The sequence below is a fragment of the Marmota marmota genome, unplaced genomic scaffold (genome assembly GCF_001458135.2).
Source record: "Marmota marmota marmota unplaced genomic scaffold, marMar, whole genome shotgun sequence".
NCBI lineage: Eukaryota > Metazoa > Chordata > Mammalia > Rodentia > Sciuridae > Marmota > Marmota marmota.
Window position 1 is genome coordinate 2,780,822 of NW_026000075.1, and position 10,845 is coordinate 2,791,666.

The 10,845-nt window shown below is 34.9% G+C and overlaps 1 long non-coding RNA gene and 1 other non-coding gene across 2 annotated transcripts in view; both read left to right on the plus strand.

The window, feature by feature from the left end:
- Positions 1–10,845, plus strand: part of LOC125620052 — a 121,484-nt gene that overhangs the window by 8,031 nt on the left and 102,608 nt on the right. Inside the window, exons 2-3 of the long non-coding RNA XR_007351639.1 lie at positions 6,442–6,516; positions 9,081–9,176. This is a non-coding gene — a long non-coding RNA (uncharacterized LOC125620052). The remainder of the gene's footprint in view (positions 1–6,441; positions 6,517–9,080; positions 9,177–10,845) is intronic.
- On the plus strand, positions 10,616–10,722 carry LOC125620087. The gene has a single exon (XR_007351670.1). It is a non-coding gene; the product is annotated as a U6 spliceosomal RNA (small nuclear RNA).

Consider the following 10,845-nt stretch of genomic DNA (forward strand, 5'->3'; position numbering starts at 1 on the left):
AAAGAAAATGCAAATCAACAAAGACAAAAGGTAAAAAAGCAAAGAAAACAAACAAAAAGCCAATGTAGTCTATCAGGTGATGTTAATGACTGACATCATCAAACTATGTAATATTATGAATTTATTTCCTGTATGTGGTTATTTTGCTAAGGGAATCAATGGTCTGTTCACCTTGGCACACTTTCCCAGCTCTCTCTCTCTCTTTCTCTCTCACTCTCTCCATATATGTGGGTGTGTGTGTGGGGGGGGGCAGTATTTGAAAACTGCTTTCAAATGCAGTTTTCATTTTTAAAAAAACATTCTGAATATGGAAGTCCAGTGTACAAAACAGATGACAACCATTGAAGCAAGTCTGGAAGCAATGACAGGAAGATACTGAGAACTCAACCCAGTAATTCCTTTTCCTTTTAGTTCCCACCCTCCCATCCCGTGTGCACATCAAATTGTGGCTGGAGAGGTAGCTTTAAGAAATGTCTCAGACTTGTTAACAGATCACTTCTGCAGGCAGACTTCTATATCTTCGATCAGGTTACAGTTTAAGTTAAAATCATATGCTAATCATTTGTCTCTGTCCATCCTTCAGTCACTTTGCAGTTGTGCATTTCTCATATACTCCAGCCACATGCACACATTTTTCTCTTCTACTTGTATCCAATTGAAATTGGATGATGATTCCTGTTCATTATGCTTTGACCTTTCCTAGTTTCACTTTCTCAGAAGGTAATTTTATTTTTCAGTTCAGGAGGGCTCAATAAATCCCTTATAAAAACCTTCATAATCTGGTCTTTGCCTATGAGTCCTGAAATTCAACCCCTCTCCTTCAATGATCATTAGGATTCAATCACATAGATTTTGTTATCTTCTAAATACTCCAAATTTTTCTCACCTCATAGATTTTGTATTTGCTGTTTTCTGAAATGTGCTTCTTTTAATTTTCCTTCTTTTTATCTTTGGGTTTCACCATAAAGAATATTTCTTCTCTAGGCTGGGGTTGTAATTCAGTGGTAAAGCACTTGCCCGACATGTTTAAGGCACTGGGTTAGATCCACATAAAAATAAACAACAAAATAAAGGTATTGTGCCCATCTATAAATAATACATATATGTTCATATACATGTATATATCCTTTAGAAAAAAAGAATATTTCTCCCTCATACATTCCACTTATTTTCTTGTTTTAATCAATTTATTTGTTTTAATTAGTTATATATGAGAGCAGAATGCAATTTGATTCATAGCGCACAAATGGAGCACCATTTTTCACTTCTCTGGTTGTACATAAAGTAGAGTCATATTATTCGTACAATCATACCTGTACTTAGGGTAATGATGTCCATTTCATTCCACCATCCTTCCTACCCCCATGCCCCCTCCCATCCCCTCCCTCCCCTTTTCACACATTTATTTTCATTGTAATACTTAACATAGTTGTTTTTTTAAAAAATCTTATAATTTTTTTAATTGGTGCATTGTAATTATGTGTATTAGATTCACTGTTACATATTCATTCATGCACACAACATAATTTGGTGAAATTTTAACATAGTTAAAATAGAATACCTGTCCCATTAAACTCTAAGATATATAAAGGCAGGACCATATCTGTCTTGCTCATGACTCTGTACTCAATGATTCACTCAGTGCCTGGTGCACATCAGGCACTAAGTGAAAAAATAACTATTTACAAAATGAGTGAAAAAATAACTATTTACAAAAATTTGCATGTACATATTACATTTATTTAGAGTAAGGGATGGGACATAATATATCATATATATGACAGAGCAAGGCTTAGTTAACAGGCTGAGTGGAAGGGACCTGAAAATCAACTTCAGTTTGGGGCAATAGGGTCATCTGTTGGCTTGGGAGGTAGTTATGGCAAGCAGAGCATGGCATTTGGAAATAATGGCATCAGACAAAGACATTATTTTACAACATAGATACATTTTATCCACAATGCAGAATGGATTAAAAATGCTTTTTGGACAGGTGCACGGAACATGGTGACTCAGTATTCCAGGAGTATGTCACTTGATTTGTTTTTTAACTTGATTCTAAAGGAGGAGGGTTTTTTTTTTTTTTTTTTGTAAGCTTAGGTATAGGTTAAATAATGTACTAATCAGAAAAGCAATTGTAATCTTCTTTTCTCTTCTCTTTACCCCAGCACTTCCCACTCAGGTTTCCAGGTTTACATTTGGTTTTTCCTTTTATGTAGTTGTTGATTTAATTTTATTTGTGAGTAGGTATATTTTCTCTGTGGTGTTCTGTGCTTACAGAACAAATAGCACTAACAGGATGTATATTTAAAAAGAGACTTCGTGTAAGTAATTGACTGGTGACTATGGAGCTGGCAAGTCTAAATATATAGGGTGGGTTGGCATGCTGAAGATCAAGGAAGAGCTAATGCTGCATTCTGCAGGCTGCCTGATGGCAGAATTTCCTGTTGTTTTGGGAATATTAGTCTTGTGTTCTAATCAGCTCTTCAAGGGATTGGATGAGACCTCACATAATGGTGAGCAATCTGCTTTATTCAAAATCCATTGATTAATAAGTTAGTCTTATCTAAAAACACCAACACAGAAATATCCAGAATACTGTTTGACCACAGATTTGGGCACCATGGCTCAGCCAAGTGGACACAAAATTAACCATCAAAATTGTGTTCTACTTCAATGCCATATTTTAAAATGATGAAGTCAATCTGGAGCAGTGCATCACCATGATGGTGAAGCAGCTGTAAGCCAGGCTATATGAAGAACAGTTGAAGGAACCTGTAATGTTCAGAAATTCTGCATCACATTGTCCATATGCAGTAGCAGTGTGAGCTGAATCACTGCTTTTTACTTATAACAGAGGAGTAATATGAATTATAGAGATTTCATAGGTTTTTGATCTAAAATTGCATTGATTTCATTTAAAGGCCTTTATCAATAGATAAGTGTATAATTTTCTAAACCTGTAATGTTTTTATTTTGCCACTTATAAGATATAGGATTTAAGATATTTTTTTTTCTCCATGATGATTTCTGGAAAATAACTTTCATGTTGAATACTAGGTATAAAATCATCACCATTTTACATAGGTTATTGACCTGAGATGTATTCTATATCTGAACTATCAAATATCACTCCTAGTTGTAGCAATCTAGGGTTTTGCTGTTAAACATTTCATTCCCATTTCTGTGGCCATATTTCAATTCCTCTCACCAAAATAATAAACAAACCAACTATCATATGAGGAAAAGTTTTTGGCTTTGCTTTTGTTTTATTTTTTCTTGATTTTTCATTAGCAGATGATCCAAAATTTATTATACTCATTTTCATTGGCGTCATGGAGACTAGCATGAATATGAGAGTTGTAATTATTTCATTCATCTAATATTTATCAAATACCTACTTATTCCAAACAGCTGAAGGTGATGAGAATTCAGTGATGAGTAAATCAGAAAAATCCCAATTGAAAAATATAAGATGAGTGCCCATTGCTGATGTTTTGCTTTCATCTGAAGAGTCTTCCTTAACTCTAAAACCTATGGACTTGAGTATGAAAGGAAAGTAGACTATTTTTATTTATTTATCTATTTTTGTGGTGCTCGGGATCAAATCCAGGGCCTTGCATATGCTAGGTAAGCACATACCACTAAGCTACATCCCAAATCCTATTTTTAAAGCTTCTATCAGCTCCACAGAATAAAAATACTAGTATCCTTATATGATTTTAAGGGAAGAAAAATATTCAAAATAGCACAATGTAATTTCACAATGAAAAATACCATCACATTGATTGTATAATAAAAAATATTTTCAAACTGTTGCCATTGCTTCTTTTTTTCTGCCCAAAATTAAAGATAATTCATTTCCTCTACTGTATAAAGTCTCTGTAGGACTCTTGGAGTGAGTGGCATAAGAATGATCAGTGAAATTCTTATACCATTTACTAGAAAAAAATATTATGAAATATTTTGAGTTTTACATAATCCCTTTTATAATACTCATGGAGCAAGGTTTTAACTGTAAGACAAGTATTCTCTTGATAGACTACCAATTATAATTAAACAAAAATACATTTTAGTAGGAAAGCAGATTGATAACAAATTATTGTTGTGATTTTCTTGGCTAATCTGTCTTTACAAACCTGCTTGTCTTTTTCAAATATCGATGCCTTATCTGTACAACTGAAACTTTTTGTCATGCTTGTCTGTTTGGGTTGTGCGCTCTCAATTTCCCTGAAACTTATAGGTGTTCATTTCAGTTTCTCTGAAAATCTATGCAAAACCCATCTTCACCTGGAGCATGTGGTGCACTTCTTTTCTAAGGTAAGCCCTACCACACCTACCATGTCACATCTTTTTTTTTTTCCTTCCATATTTTTTATTGGTGCATTATAGTTGTACATAATGGTGGGATTTGTTGTTACATTTGCATGTGTACACAATATCACATCTTAAGTCTAGGGGGGAGTTATGCAAATTCTTACAGATCTTCCTTATGCAAGTCTCCTGTTTACTCTTCTAGTGCATTGTGTTCTATTCCCAAAGGCCACGAAGTGATCAAATAACACCTAAGAAATTTTTAAAACTTAATTACAATGTGAGAACTTAATCTTTCTTTTTGTTCTTCAGGAAATTGCTTTTCCTTCCTTCTTCCAAAAGTCATTTCTAAATTTCATCTCTCTCTCCTTTCTCTATTCTCGTATATTCCTTTTTGTCCTGGTTTGTCGAGCAGTCTTCTGGCCCTATCCCTTCACATTATATATCTGGTCTGTGGTCATTAAAGTAGTAATAAAATTTGACTACACAATGTAGCTTACAGACCTATAGAAATTGAGGATAAGTTATGACAGTACGGCTTATGAATTAATTATCTATTTTTGCTGTTCAAATGAGTAAATAGTGATGCAGTCTTCAGCTGGGCACTTACCATAGAAATTTGACCATTGTTTTAGGGACAGTAGTATTTTAAGTGAAAAGAAAAATCAAAAGCCTTGACTTCTCCTTGCAGCTATGACTGAGTAGCTGGTAACAGACTACTGTCCTGCTACTACCCCACAAGAAAACCTGGACAAAATATATGAACCAATTGTTTTCAGACACTGCGTAATAGTTAATGCAGGACTATCTCTGAGACAGGGAAATAAATTAGATAATTCCTGGAATTGTCCAGTTTTCTGGTTAGAAGCACTTAATAGGCAATGGTGCAGAGAGGTGAGATCCACTCAGCATGGCAGACTTGCTAAGATGAGGGAGACAGATATGAGAGATTGGGAGACCTCAAAAAACTGGAACTGATGAGGCAGAGAACCAAAAAGGGGGAAGCCAAGCAGGAAAAGAACTCCAGAAACTTGCATAGATGTTTTTTTGCATATCTGAATACTAAGCTACGTGTATATAGGAAGAGACCTCAAAAGGCCAGACAAAGAACAATGACCAGGGAAAGAATAACTACTGGGAAGCAATGAACTGAACAACCATAAGAATTTCACAGGGTGGAGAGATATTTTAATTCTGACCAACTAGTGTAGAAAGACCTGCTGAACATTAGGTCAATTCAGATCCCCAGAAGTCCATACTCTCAGTTTAGTACTAAAAAGAAGGACTAAATCTAATCCTCAAGTGTTCTAGATTCTTATTAACAAAGTTGAAAAAGAAGCTTCAAAATAATCAAGTAAATTCATTACCTGACTGAACAAAACTCAACTCTTTTTAAAGAAATAAATAAAACTCTTGCAACAATATAATTTACTATGTCCAACATTCATCAAAAGTCACTAGAGATTAAAAAAATAAAAAAGCATGAAAATGTGACCCATAACCAGATGAAAATCCCATCAACAGAAGCAGTCTTGGAAACAATAGAGGAGATAATAGAATGAACAAACAAGGATTTATTCATAAGTTATAAATAACATGTTAAGAGTAGGAATGATATACGATGGTGTGAGGGGGAAAGGGAAGGAAAGAGAGAGAGAGAGAGAGAGAGAGAAGTGTCACAGTAGAATGGGTAGAGAATAGTGACAGGAGGGGAGGGGGAGGGAGGGGGGATAGGGAGGGCAGCAGAATACAACTGACCCTAGGATTGCTGTATGTATACACATGGATGTATAACTAATGTGATCCTGCAATCTGTACATGTGGAAAAATGAGAATTCATACCCTATTTGAATCAAATGTATGATATGTCAAGATCATTGTATTGTCTTGAGCAACTAATAAAAATTAAACAAAGAGTAGGAATGAAGATGGAAACAAGGAAAGATAAATCAGCTTTTATTATATTTTAAATTTAAATTTTAAAAAAAAATTTCTTTAAATGCAGGCATCTCCCTTAGAATGAATTCTGGTTCAAGTATCAGGAAGGAAGTGGGGGTAAATTACTTTTCCTCCTCTTTTACTGATAGATTTTCTCTTTGGCCTTAACCTTTCTCTCTGGAACTTTGGTAGGTTTGCTGAAGTTCACCATTGTATAGCAACTTGAAAGCAATGGATCAGAGAATGCTGGAGGCACAGTTTGCACAGGTGAGTGCTTGTTGACCATTCTTGGTTCAAGAGGTGTATGAAAAAGCAGTGAACATTCCACCAGAAAGAATATAGGTGAGGAGAGACTCAACATAGGTAGAAGGTTTATCCGTTTTGGCCAGGAAGGGACTCCTGAGGAAAATGGGAAAAGATCAGATTATATTGCTGCATCCTGGTAGATGAATCACTGTGGGGAAACATGATCTCCATGGATACCATTTCCCTAGAATGAGACCAGTTAAGATCCCAAGTGGACAGCTCTTCTATTCGGATGTCATAGTGACATTTGTTTAAGTCCCTCAGCTCAGCAACAACCAGGAGGAGAAAGAGGACAAAAAGGAAGCACACTAAATACTGAGTTTTCATTTTGGTACACATCTCAGTTTGTTTCACAAAATGGTTTCCTGCTCCCCAGTTGCTCTTCTAAGCATGTAGCTCTGGATTCATTACTGGATAATTTTAGGGATGTGCTTATTTCTGTAAAGGAATAAACGTGAAGCCAGCCTGTGAACCTATGAAAAGCTAATATACTTGGTGTAGGTAAACAATTTGAAAACTAATATGTAGGTACATTATGGAAGGAAAAGTAAAAAAAAATTGTAATAGATAGCTAAAAATAAATCGTGTTCTTTATTATTTTAGAGAAGCTGTGATGATAAAGTACTTCACTTTCTTTTATCAGCACATAGACAGCTGCAATAAAAATCTCCATTTCCCCCATCAATGTGATCTGAGAGAACTGAATTGGTTAAAGCTTTTCTTCTCCAAATACAGACTGAGTTAGGGGAAATACACATCCAGGCTTATTCCCAACAGTTCCTTGCTACTTACTTGATAAAGTTACTATGAGTTATAAAGTCATATAGTGTCCTTGATTAAAATAAAGCAGCTACATACTCTCTTTACAATTTATTTTGGAGAAAGACTTTCATTTATTCAAGATTTGTTTTGAGGGCTGGGATTATAGCTCAGTGGTGGGGCATTTGTCTCACATGTGTGAGGCACTGGGTTCAATCTTCTGCACCACATAAAAATAAATAAATAAAATAAGGGCATAAAACTAAAAATATTTAAAAAAAAAAGATTTGGTTTGAAATGTTATCTAGTTTTAAGTCAGTTGAACTTTATTGGTTCTTAGTTTCTAAATAAGCTGCTCCTTTTCATCTTAAATTTCTGTGACTATGCAACCCTTTAGGTTTCAAAACCACTTATCTTGAGAAAAAGTAATATATCTTTTTGAATAAAATAGTCTAAAGTATTGAGGCCAGAAGGCAACATGATAGTTAGTGTAGGCAATGAATGATTGGGTCAGAAAGATGGGGGCTGATTCACGAGGAAATAAAATACTAATACTGCCAAAGCACTTCCCCTTCCTCCACCTGTTGCCAAGGTTACCTGCTTCCAGGGAATTGTTACTCCCTGCAGGGCGTTGTAGGAGTTGTTAATGAATGCCCCCTGGGCCACTCCCTTCCCTCCTGTACCCTGGGCTGCTTTGTTCCCATCCTTGGGTCACTCCATCTTTTGGCTCACCTTTTGGTCACTAGTCTTTAGGCAGGATTGGGGGAGGAGAAGGCATGAGAATAAAGGAAATCTAAAATATATAAAATCTAAAATATATAAAACCCCCACTTCCTTTAACACCCAGCTCTGGGGCCCCCTCTCTTCAGAGAAGTCTATCTCTGTTCTATCCTTTAAATAAAAGTTGCTTTCTATACCTGCCTCAGTGTTTTTCTTATAGGGTGTTCAATCTTCATGTCAGGGAAATGGGACTTGGCCCTGATTCTCATCACTGATATCAGTATCATGCTAGCATCAAATTAATTCATTAATTCAGCCAGAAGTTTGGGAAGAAAATTTTACTAACAATTAAAAGAGAAAGGGCTCCTCTTTTTCTGTAGTTAGCAGCCAAAACAGAATGCCTGAATGCCTATGTTGTGAAAATGTGCTTACAGAATCTTGAGAACTAATATAGATATTTAATAGTACAACAAATCAAATTATTGTGATGGGAAATGTATTATGTACATTCATACAAATATGAATAAATGTGTGTGTGTGTGTGTGAGAGAGAGAGAGAGAGAGAGAGAGAGAGGAGAATATATCTTTTGTTTCCTTGGTAATGTGGAATTTAGATGGTGGAATTTGTTATCATATTTTTTACTACTATTTATACCTAACATATAGGTTCACATATTCATGAACATCAAGATTAATTAAGAGCTAAGAAGTATTTTTGATTACTGAAGAGAACTTGAGTCATTTGTTATCTGTTGTCTGTCTAGCATCCATTTTTTTCTTCTAATATTGGTAACAGTACTCTAAATTTTCCTCAAAGGACATCCTTTCCTCACTCTCTGCCCTGGACTTTAGGTAGCCTAGAGCACTGAGTCTAAAGACAGGCATGTGACTCAGTACAGACCATTCACCATGTTTAATTCCTATAATTAAATTCTGGTTTAGGAATGAACAGGTGACTTGATTAAGCCAGTGAGTGTCAAGCCTAGAAACTCTGATTAAACTATTGAGTTGACTTTTTATTTTTATTATCTTATTTTTTTTATTAGGACTTTAACCTAAAACTGCTCTCAGATATCTTCCCACCTCAAGAAGACTTTTGAGTGAATTCTACATGGAAGAGAACAGAGTTGAGAGATGAAAAGGTACTGAGTCTCAATGACATCCTTTGAGATACTGGGTCAAGCTGGACATGAAGACAGATCTATCCCTAAACTTTTCAGATGTATAAGTGGATAAATAGTTGTTTTCTTAAACTAACTTGAATTAGATTTTGTTACCAGAAGCAAAAATGTGCTATAATGTGTGTTTCCCTTGCCTTTTATGATATTCACTCTTACTCTTTCCAACCTCTGTGCCTCCAAGGATTGACCTGTGTGGACTACATCAAAGAACTCATTTGCCCTTTAACTTCTGATTGTGTTCAGTCACAGCCTGGAGAGTAGGTCAGATATTTATTCTTTAAAAGTTCTCCCTTCCTAAATCACAATAGATTGGTTGGTCTTCTAAAGGCTCCAAAGCCAGCCAAGTGCCCTTTTCTCTCCATGTTTGAGTAGCTGTTTTCTCACTTCAAGCCATCAGACCCAGGGGACTAATACCTTTCACAATTGTTAGCCCCAAGATTAAACATTACTCCTAATTGATTTCCCTTAATCTTTTCTATACATTTATAAATATATTAAATTCCCTTAAATTTTCCTGTTTGTATGAGCTGTCTCTTTCTGCCAGGACCCAGAATGATACATACTTTATTCATCATAATTTTCAAAATAAAATGGAAAATGTAATAATTTTAAGACATAATCCAATTTGCCACTTGAACAATGTACTGCTTGATACTAAATGCTCAGCTGAATGTAAAGTATAAGCCTTCAGACTTTTTGCAATGCATGCAATTTTAGGAAGTCATTGGTGAAGGGACTTGAGAGTTTTTGACATCTGTACAAACTGGGAATCATTTTAATATTTGGATTCCTTTCCATTCATGACTCCCAGAAACAACCTTTTAGTGCAACCATGGTGGTACCTTCTTTATTATCCATTGTTTTTCTAACTAAGCATCCCCATGTTCTCAGAAATTTATGTTTTCATTTTTCTAGATCTTAGAGGGCAACTTGAATTTCTGTGCATAAATGAAGAAAATAATTTAGAAATACACCAAATTAAAAGGCAACAACTTATAAGCAAGTAAAGAATTGATCTATAATCACTGAATTTATATCTCATGATTATTTGCTCAATGTTTTCTCTTATACCATCTATGTAAAAGGGATTCCTAATAAAATTAACAATATTAAAAAAATTGTAAGTTTATGTCAAAAACTATTTATAAGAACAAACTTTCTGTGGGTTTTTATATACTTCTGAAAGATACAACTACAAACATGTTGATTTTAAGTTTATTAACTGAAGTAATTAATGGAGAACTCAACTAGGTTATCATGTAATTACTTTGTATATTTTAAATATTAACATTATTTCAAGATGATTTATCATTTAAACTTTTTGCATTTAGCCTTTAGCCTTTTCTTCAACTATTCTGAATTGGTGAACACTGATGAGTCTTTTAAAATGATATATTAGAGTGCTCGCTTCGGCAGTACATATACTAAAATTGGAACAATACAGAGAAGATTAGCATGGCCCCTGCGCAAGGATGACACGCAAATTCGTGAAGCGTTCCATATTTTTATCCTGGAATAACATATTTCAAACACTGAAAGAAAATGGGTTCCAACCAAGAATTGTGTATCCAGCGAAATTAAGCTTCAGGATGGAAGATGAAATTAAAACCTTCCACGATAAACAAAAGTT